This window comes from Taudactylus pleione, unplaced genomic scaffold (assembly GCF_031769625.1).
Source record: "Taudactylus pleione unplaced genomic scaffold, aTauple2 ptg000458l, whole genome shotgun sequence".
Classification (NCBI taxonomy): domain Eukaryota; kingdom Metazoa; phylum Chordata; class Amphibia; order Anura; family Myobatrachidae; genus Taudactylus; species Taudactylus pleione.
In genome coordinates this window covers 2,517,829-2,529,524 of record NW_028284860.1, presented here as the reverse complement: position 1 = coordinate 2,529,524, position 11,696 = coordinate 2,517,829, and positions in this window count along the sequence as shown.

The window sequence follows — 11,696 nt, the reverse complement described above, 5'->3', positions numbered from 1 at the left end:
TGGAGTGGGGGATATAAAATATATAAGGAGTGTGTGATATAAAACATATAAGGAGTGAGGGATATAAAATATGAAAGGAGTGGGGGAGATGGTGGTTGTAAAATATATAAGGAGTGGGGGAGATGGTGGGTATAAAATATATAAAGAGTGGGGGATATAAAATATATAAGGAGTGGGGGAGATACTGGGTATAAAATATGTAAGGAGTGGGGGAGATGGTGGGTGTAAAATATATAAGGAGTGGGGGAGATGGTGGGTATAAAATATATAAGGAGTGGGGGAGATAGTGGGTATAAAATATATAAGGAGTGGTTGATATAAAATATATAAGGAGTGGGGGATAAAAAAATATATAAGGAGAGGGGGAGCTGGCGGGTATAAAATATATAAGGAGTGGGGGAGATAGTGGTTATAAACTATCTAATGAGTGAGGGATAAAAAATATATGAGTGGGGGATATAAAACATAAAAGGCGTGTTCGAGATGGTGGGTTTAAAATATATAAGGAGAGGGGGAGATAGTGGGTATAAAATATATAAGGAGAAGGATATATAAATTATGTAAGGAGTGGGGGATATAAAACATATAAGGTGTGTGGGAGGTGGCAGTTTTAAAATATATAAGGAGTGGGGGAGATAGAGAGTATAAAATTAATAAGGAGTGAGGGATATAAAATATATAAGGAGTGGGGGATTTAAAATATATAAGGAGTGGGGAAAATAAAATATATAAGGGAGTGGGGGAGATGGTGGGTATAAAATATATAAAAGGAGTGGGGGAGATGGTGTGTGTAAAATATATAAGGAGTGGAGTAGATGGTGGGTATAAAATATATAAGGAGTGGGGGAGATAGTGGGTATAAAATATATAAGGAGTGGTTGATATAAAATATGTAAGGAATGGGGGAGGTGGTGGATATAACATTTATAAGGTGTGGGGGAGATAGTGGTTATAAAATATATAAGGAGTGGGGGATATAAATTATATAAGGAGTGCGGGATATAAAATATATAAGGTGTGTGGGAGATGGTGGGTTTAAAATACATAAGGATAGGGGGAGATAGTGGCTATAAAATATATATGGAGAGGGGGATATAAAATATATAAGGAGTGAGGGATAAAAAATATATAATGAATTGGGGAGATAGTGGGTATAAAATATATAAGGAGAGGGGGAAATAAAATATATAAGGAATGGGGTACATAAAATATATAATGAGTGTGGAGATGGTGGGTATAAAAAATATAAAAGGAGTGGAGGAGACTGTGGGTGTAAAATATATAAGGAGTGGGGGAGATGGTGTGTATAAAATATATAATGAGTGGGGGAGATAGTGGGTATAAAATATATAAGGAGTGGTTTGATATAAACTTTATAAGGAGTGGGGGAGAGTGTGAGTATAACATATAAAAGGAGTGGGGGATATAAAACATATAAGGAGTGGGGGATATAAAATATATAATGAGGGGGGGAGATGGTGGGTATAAAATATATAAAAGGAGTGGGGGAGACGGTGGGTGTAAAATATATAAGGAGAGGGGTTGATTATGTGTATAAAATATATAAGGAGTGAGGGAGATAGTGGGTATAAAATATATAAGGAGTGGTTTGATATAAAATATATATTGAGCGGGGGATATAAAATATATAAGGAGTGTAGGATATAAAATATATAAGGAGTGGGGAAGGTGGAGGGTATAAAATATATAAGGAGTGGGGGATATAAAATATATAAGGAGTGGGGGGAGTTAGTGGGAATAAAATATATAAGGAGTGGGGGATATAAAATATATAAGGAGTGGGGGAGATGGTGGGTAAAATATATAAAAGGAGTGGGGGAGATGGTGGGTGTAAAAAATATAAGGAGTGGGGGATATAAAATATATAAGGAGTGGGGGAGATAGTGGGTATAAAATATATAATGAGTGGGGGAGATGGTGGGTGTAAAATATATAACGAGGGGGTAGATGGTGGATGTAATATATATAAGGAGTGGGGGAGATGGTGGGTATAAAATATATAAGGAGTGGGGGAGATAGTGGGTATAAAATATATAAGGAGTGGTTTGATATAAACTTTATATGGAGTGGGGGAGAGTGTGAGTATAACATATATAAGGAGAAGGGGATATAAAACATATAAGGAAAGGGGGATATAAAATATGTAAGGAGTGGGGGAGATAGTGGGTTTAAAATATATATGGAGTGGTTTGATATAAAATATATAAGGAGTGGGGGATATAAAATATATAAGGAGTGGGGGATCATGGTGTGTATATAATATATAAGGAGTGGGGGATATAAAATTTATAAGGAGTGGTGGATATAAAATATATAAGGTGTGAGGGAGATGGTGGGTTTAAAATATATAAGGATTGTGGGAGATAGTGGGTATAAAATATATAATGAGGAGGATATAAAATATATAAGGAGTGGGGGATATAAAATATATAAGGAGTGGGGGATATAAAATATATAAGGTGTGTGGGAGATGGTGGGTTTAAAATATATAAGGATTGGGGGAGATAGTGGGTATAAAAAATATAAGGAGAGGGGGATATAAAATATATAAGGAGTGGGGGATATAAAATATATAATGAGGGGGGGAGATGGTGGGTATAAAATATATAAAAGGAGTGGGGGAGATGGTGGGTGTAATATATATAAGGAGTGGTTTGATATAAAATATATATGGAGTGGGGGATATAAAATATATAAGGAGTGTGTGATATAAAACATATAAGGAGTGAGGGATATAAAATATGAAAGGAGTGGGGGAGATGGTGGTTGTAAAATATATAAGGAGTGGGGGAGATGGTGGGTATAAAATATATAAAGAGTGGGGGATATAAAATATATAAGGAGTGGGGGAGATACTGGGTATAAAATATGTAAGGAGTGGGGGAGATGGTGGGTGTAAAATATATAAGGAGTGGGGGAGATGGTGGGTATAAAATATATAAGGAGTGGGGGAGATAGTGGGTATAAAATATATAAGGAGTGGTTGATATAAAATATATAAGGAGTGGGGGATAAAAAAATATATAAGGAGAGGGGGAGCTGGCGGGTATAAAATATATAAGGAGTGGGGGAGATAGTGGTTATAAACTATCTAATGAGTGAGGGATAAAAAATATATGAGTGGGGGATATAAAACATAAAAGGCGTGTTCGAGATGGTGGGTTTAAAATATATAAGGAGAGGGGGAGATAGTGGGTATAAAATATATAAGGAGAAGGATATATAAATTATGTAAGGAGTGGGGGATATAAAACATATAAGGTGTGTGGGAGGTAGCAGTTTTAAAATATATAAGGAGTGGGGGAGATAGAGAGTATAAAATTAATAAGGAGTGAGGGATATAAAATATATAAGGAGTGGGGGATTTAAAATATATAAGGAGTGGGGAAAATAAAATATATAAGGGAGTGGGGGAGATGGTGGGTATAAAATATATAAAAGGAGTGGGGGAGATGGTGTGTGTAAAATATATAAGGAGTGGAGTAGATGGTGGGTATAAAATATATAAGGAGTGGGGGAGATAGTGGGTATAAAATATATAAGGAGTGGTTGATATAAAATATGTAAGGAATGGGGGAGGTGGTGGATATAATATTTATAAGGTGTGGGGGAGATAGTGGGTATAAAATATATAAGGAGTGGGGGATATAAATTATATAAGGAGTGCGGGATATAAAATATATAAGGTGTGTGGGAGATGGTGGGTTTAAAATACATAAGGATAGGGGGAGATAGTGGCTATAAAATATATATGGAGAGGGGGATATAAAATATATAAGGAGTGAGGGATAAAAAATATATAATGAATTGGGGAGATAGTGGGTATAAAATATATAAGGAGAGGGGGAAATAAAATATATAAGGAATGGGGTACATAAAATATATAATGAGTGTGGAGATGGTGGGTATAAAAAATATAAAAGGAGTGGAGGAGACTGTGGGTGTAAAATATATAAGGAGTGGGGGAGATGGTGTGTATAAAATATATAATGAGTGGGGGAGATAGTGGGTATAAAATATATAAGGAGTGGTTTGATATAAACTTTATAAGGAGTGGGGGAGAGTGTGAGTATAACATATAAAAGGAGTGGGGGATATAAAACATATAAGGAGTGGGGGATATAAAATATATAATGAGGGGGGGAGATGGTGGGTATAAAATATATAAAAGGAGTGGGGGAGACGGTGGGTGTAAAATATATAAGGAGAGGGGGAGATTATGTGTATAAAATATATAAGGAGTGAGGGAGATAGTGGGTATAAAATATATAAGGAGTGGTTTGATATAAAATATATATTGAGTGGGGGATATAAAATATATAAGGAGTGTAGGATATAAAATATATAAGGAGTGGGGAAGGTGGAGGGTATAAAATATATAAGGAGTGGGGGATATAAAATATATAAGGAGTGGGGGAGATAGTGGGAATAAAATATATAAGGAGTGGGGGATATAAAATATATAAGGAGTGGGGGAGATAGAGGGCATAAAATATATAAGGAGAGGGGGAGATGGTGGGTAAAATATATAAAAGGAGTGGGGGAGATGGTGGGTGTAAAAAATATAAGGAGTTGGGGAGAAGGTGGGTATAAAATATATAAGGAGTGGTTTGATATAAAATATATAAGGAGTGGGGGATATAAAATATATAAGGAGTGGGGGATCATGGTGGGTATAAAATATATAAGGAGTGGGGGATATAAAATATATAAGGAGTGGGGGAGATAGTGGGTATAAAATATATAATGAGTGGGGGAGATGGTGGGTGTAAAATATATAACGAGGGGGTAGATGGTGGATGTAAGATATATAAGGAGTGGGGGAGATGGTGGGTATAAAATATATAAGGAGTGGGGGAGATAGTGGGTATAAAATATATAAGGAGTGGTTTGATATAAACTTTATAAGGAGTGGGGGAGAGTGTGAGTATAACATATATAAGGAGAAGGGGATATAAAACATATAAGGAAAGGGGGATATAAAATATGTAAGGAGTGGGGGAGATAGTGGGTTTAAAATATATATGGAGTGGTTTGATATAAAATATATAAGGAGTGGGGGATATAAAATATATAAGGAGTGGGGGATCATGGTGTGTATAAAATATATAAGGAGTGGGGGATATAAAATTTATAAGGAGTGGTGGATATAAAATATATAAGGTGTGAGGGAGATGGTGGGTTTAAAATATATAAGGATTGTGGGAGATAGTGGGTATAAAATATATAATGAGGAGGATATAAAATATATAAGGAGTGGGGGATATAAAATATATAAGGAGTGGGGGATATAAAATATATAAGGTGTGTGGGAGATGGTGGGTTTAAAATATATAAGGAGTGGGGGAGATGGTGGGTATAAAATATATAAAGAGTGGGGGATATAAAATATATAAGGAGTGAGGGATATAAAATATGAAAGGAGTGGGGGAGATGGTGGGTGTAAAATATATAAGGAGTGGGGGAGATGGTGGGTATAAAATATATAAAGAGTGGGGGATATAAAATATATAAGGAGTGGGGGAGATACTGGGTATAAAATATGTAAGGAGTGGGGGAGATGGTGGGTGTAAAATATATAAGGAGTGGGGGAGATGGTGGGTATAAAATATATAAGGAGTGGGGGAGATAGTGGGTATAAAATATATAAGGAGTGGATGATATAAAATATATAAGGAGTGGGGGATAAAAAAATATATAAGGAGAGGGGGAGCTGGCGGGTATAAAATATATAAGGAGTGGGGGAGAGAGTGGTTAGAAAATATCTAATGAGTGAGGGATAAAAAATATATGAGTGGGGGACATAAAACATAAAAGGCGTGTTCGAGATGGTGGGTTTAAAATATATAAGGAGAGGGGGAGATAGTGGGTATAAAATATATAAGGAGAAGGATATATAAATTATGTAAGGAGTGGGGGATATAAAACATATAAGGTGTGTGGGAGGTGGCAGTTGTAAAATATATAAGGAGTGGGGGAGATAGAGAGTATAAAATTAATAAGGAGTGAGGGATATAAAATATATAAGGAGTGGGGGATTTAAAATATATAAGGAGTGGGGAAAATAAAATATATAAGGGAGTGGGGGAGATGTTGGGTATAAAATATATAAAAGGAATGGGGGAGATGGTGTGTGTAAAATATATAAGGAGTGGAGTAGATGGTGGGTATAAAATATATAAGGAGTGGGGGAGATAGTGGGTATAAAATATATAAGGAGTGGTTGATATAAAATATTGAAGGAATGGGGGAGGTGGTGGATATAACATTTATAAGGTGTGGGGGAGATAGTGGGTATAAAATATATAAGGAGTGGGGGATATAAATTATATAAGGAGTGCGGGATATAAAATATATAAGGTGTGTGGGAGATGGTGGGTTTAAAATACATAAGGATAGGGGGAGATAGTGGCTATAAAATATATATGGAGAGGGGGATATAAAATATATAAGGAGTGAGGGATAAAAAATATATAAGGAATGGGGGAGATAGTGGGTATAAAATATATAAGGAGAGGGGGAAATAAAATATATAAGGAATGGGGTACATAAAATATATAATGAGTGGGGAGATGGTGGGTATAAAATATATAAAAGGAGTGGAGGAGACTGTGGGTGTAAAATATATAAGGAGAGGGGGAGATGGTGGGTATAAAATATATAAGGAGTGGGGGAGATAGTGGGAATAAAATATATAAGGAGTGGGGGATATAAAATATATAAGGAGTGGGGGAGATAGTGGGCATAAAATATATAAGGAGAGGGGGAGATGGTGAGTAAAATATATAAAAGGAGTGGGGGAGATGGTGGGTGTAAAAAATATAAGGAGTGGGGGAGAAGGTGGGTATAAAATATATAAGGAGTGGTTTGATATAAAATATATAAGGAGTGGGGGATATAAAATATATAAGGAGTGGGGGAGATAGTGGGTATAAAATATATAATGAGTGGGGGAGATGGTGGGTGTAAAATATATAACGAGGGGGTAGATGGTGGATGTAAGATATATAAGGAGTGGGGGAGATGGTGGGTATAAAATATATAAGGAGTGGGGGAGATAGTGGGTATAAAATATATAAGGAGTGGTTTGATATAAACTTTATATGGAGTGGGGGAGAGTGTGAGTATAACATATATAAGGAGAAGGGGATATAAAACATATAAGGAAAGGGGGATATAAAATATGTAAGGAGTGGGGGAGATAGTGGGTTTAAAATATATATGGAGTGGTTTGATATAAAATATATAAGGAGTGGGGGATATAAAATATATAAGGAGTGGGGGATCATGGTGTGTATAAAATATATAAGGAGTGGGGGATATAAAATTTATAAGGAGTGGTGGATATAAAATATATAAGGTGTGAGGGAGATGGTGGGTTTAAAATATATAAGGATTGTGGGAGATAGTGGGTATAAAATATATAATGAGGAGGATATAAAATATATAAGGAGTGGGGGATATAAAATATATAAGGAGTGGGGGATATAAAATATATAAGGTGTGTGGGAGATGGTGGGTTTAAAATATATAAGGATTGGGGGAGATAGTGGGTATAAAAAATATAAGGAGAGGGGGATATAAAATATATAAGGAGTGGGGGATATAAAATATATAATGAGGGGGGGAGATGGTGGGTATAAAATATATAAAAGGAGTGGGGGAGATGGTGGGTGTAATATATATAAGGAGTGGTTTGATATAAAATATATATGGAGTGGGGGATATAAAATATATAAGGAGTGTGTGATATAAAACATATAAGGAGTGAGGGATATAAAATATGAAAGGAGTGGGGGAGATGGTGGTTGTAAAATATATAAGGAGTGGGGGAGATGGTGGGTATAAAATATATAAAGAGTGGGGGATATAAAATATATAAGGAGTGGGGGAGATACTGGGTATAAAATATGTAAGGAGTGGGGGAGATGGTGGGTGTAAAATATATAAGGAGTGGGGGAGATGGTGGGTATAAAATATATAAGGAGTGGGGGAGATAGTGGGTATAAAATATATAAGGAGTGGTTGATATAAAATATATAAGGAGTGGGGGATAAAAAAATATATAAGGAGAGGGGGAGCTGGCGGGTATAAAATATATAAGGAGTGGGGGAGATAGTGGTTATAAACTATCTAATGAGTGAGGGATAAAAAAATATATGAGTGGGGGATATAAAACATAAAAGGCGTGTTCGAGATTGTGGGTTTAAAATATATAAGGAGAGGGGGAGATAGTGGGTATAAAATATATAAGGAGAAGGATATATAAATTATGTAAGGAGTGGGGGATATAAAACATATAAGGTGTGTGGGAGGTGGCAGTTTTAAAATATATAAGGAGTGGGGGAGATAGAGAGTATAAAATTAATAAGGAGTGAGGGATATAAAATATATAAGGAGTGGGGGATTTAAAATATATAAGGAGTGGGGAAAATAAAATATATAAGGGAGTGGGGGAGATGGTGGGTATAAAATATATAAAAGGAGTGGGGGAGATGGTGTGTGTAAAATATATAAGGAGTGGAGTAGATGGTGGGTATAAAATATATAAGGAGTGGGGGAGATAGTGGGTATAAAATATATAAGGAGTGGTTGATATAAAATATGTAAGGAATGGAGGAGGTGGTGGATATAACATTTATAAGGTGTGGGGGAGATAGTGGGTATAAAATATATAAGGAGTGGGGGATATAAATTATATAAGGAGTGCGGGATATAAAATATATAAGGTGTGTGGGAGATGGTGGGTTTAAAATACATAAGGATAGGGGGAGATAGTGGCTATAAAATATATATGGAGAGGGGGATATAAAATATATAAGGAGTGAGGGATAAAAAATATATAATGAATTGGGGAGATAGTGGGTATAAAATATATAAGGAGAGGGGGAAATAAAATATATAAGGAATGGGGTACATAAAATATATAATGAGTGTGGAGATGGTGGGTTTAAAAAATATAAAAGGAGTGGAGGAGACTGTGGGTGTAAAATATATAAGGAGTGGGGGAGATGGTGTGTATAAAATATATAATGAGTGGGGGAGATAGTGGGTATAAAATATATAAGGAGTGGTTTGATATAAACTTTATAAGGAGTGGGGGAGAGTGTGAGTATAACATATAAAAGGAGTGTGGGATATAAAACATATAAGGAGTGGGGGATATAAAATATATAATGAGGGGGGGAGATGGTGGGTATAAAATATATAAAAGGAGTGGGGGAGACGGTGGGTGTAAAATATATAAGGAGAGGGGGAGATTATGTGTATAAAATATATAAGGAGTGAGGGAGATAGTGGGTATAAAATATATAAGGAGTGGTTTGATATAAAATATATATTGAGTGGGGGATATAAAATATATAAGGAGTGTAGGATATAAAATATATAAGGAGTGGGGAAGGTGGAGGGTATAAAATATATAAGGAGTGGGGGATATAAAATATATAAGGAGTGGGGGAGATAGTGGGAATAAAATATATAAGGAGTGGGGGATATAAAATATATAAGGAGTGGGGGAGATAGAGGGCATAAAATATATAAGGAGAGGGGGAGATGGTGGGTAAAATATATAAAAGGCAGTGGGGGAGATGGTGGGTGTAAAAAATATAAGGAGTGGGGGAGAAGGTGGGTATAAAATATATAAGGAGTGGTTTGATATAAAATATATAAGGAGTGGGGGATATAAAATATATAAGGAGTGGGGGATCATGGTGGGTATAAAATATATAAGGAGTGGGGGATATAAAATATATAAGGAGTGGGGGAGATAGTGGGTATAAAATATATAATGAGTGGGGGAGATGGTGGGTGTAAAATATATAACGAGGGGGTAGATGGAGAATGTAAGATATATAAGGAGTGGGGGAGATGGTGGGTATAAAATATATAAGGAGTGGGGGAGATAGTGGGTATAAAATATATAAGGAGTGGTTTGATATAAACTTTATAAGGAGTGGGGGAGAGTGTGAGTATAACATATATAAGGAGAAGGGGATATAAAACATATAAGGAAAGGGGGATATAAAATATGTAAGGAGTGGGGGAGATAGTGGGTTTAAAATATATATGGAGTGGTTTGATATAAAATATATAAGGAGTGGGGGATATAAAATATATAAGGAGTGGGGGATCATGGTGTGTATAAAATATATAAGGAGTGGGGGATATAAAATTTATAAGGAGTGGTGGATATAAAATATATAAGGTGTGAGGGAGATGGTGGGTTTAAAATATATAAGGATTGTGGGAGATAGTGGGTATAAAATATATAATGAGGAGGATATAAAATATATAAGGAGTGGGGGATATAAAATATATAAGGAGTGGGGGATATAAAATATATAAGGTGTGTGGGAGATGGTGGGTTTAAAATATATAAGGAGTGGGGGAGATGGTGGGTATAAAATATATAAAGAGTGGGGGATATAAAATATATAAGGAGTGAGGGATATAAAATATGAAAGGAGTGGGGGAGATGGTGGGTGTAAAATATATAAGGAGTGGGGTAGATGGTGGGTATAAAATATATAAAGAGTGGGGGATATAAAATATATAAGGAGTGGGGGAGATACTGGGTATAAAATATGTAAGGAGTGGGGGAGATGGTGGGTGTAAAATATATAAGGAGTGGGGAGATGGTGGGTATAAAATATATAAGGAGTGGGGGAGATAGTGGGTATAAAATATATAAGGAGTGGATGATATAAAATATATAAGGAGTGGGGGATAAAAAAATATATAAGGAGAGGGGGAGCTGGCGGGTATAAAATATATAAGGAGTGGGGGAGAGAGTGGTTAGAAAATATCTAATGAGTGAGGGATAAAAAATATATGAGTGGGGGACATAAAACATAAAAGGCGTGTTCGAGATGGTGGGTTTAAAATATATAAGGAGAGGGGGAGATAGTGGGTATAAAATATATAAGGAGAAGGATATATAAATTATGTAAGGAGTGGGGGATATAAACATATAAGGTGTGTGGGAGGTGGCAGTTTTAAAATATATAAGGAGTGGGGGAGATAGAGAGTATAAAATTAATAAGGAGTGAGGGATATAAAATATATAAGGAGTGGGGGATTTAAAATATATAAGGAGTGGGGAAAATAAAATATATAAGGGAGTGGGGGAGATGTTGGGTATAAAATATATAAAAGGAATGGGGGAGATGGTGTGTGTAAAATATATAAGGAGTGGAGTAGATGGTGGGTATAAAATATATAAGGAGTGGGGGAGATAGTGGGTATAAAATATATAAGGAGTGGTTGATATAAAATATTGAAGGAATGGGGGAGGTGGTGGATATAACATTTATAAGGTGTGGGGGAGATAGTGGGTATAAAATATATAAGGAGTGGGGGATATAAATTATATAAGGAGTGCGGGATATAAAATATATAAGGTGTGTGGGAGATCGTGGGTTTAAAATACATAAGGATAGGGGGAGATAGTGGCTATAAAATATATATGGAGAGGGGGATATAAAATATATAAGGAGTGAGGGATAAAAAATATATAAGGAAATGGGGGAGATAGTGGGTATAAAATATATAAGGAGAGGGGGAAATAAAATATATAAGGAATGGGGTACATAAAATATATAATGAGTGGGGAGATGGTGGGTATAAAATATATAAAAGGAGTGGAGGAGACTGTGGGTGTAAAATATATAAGG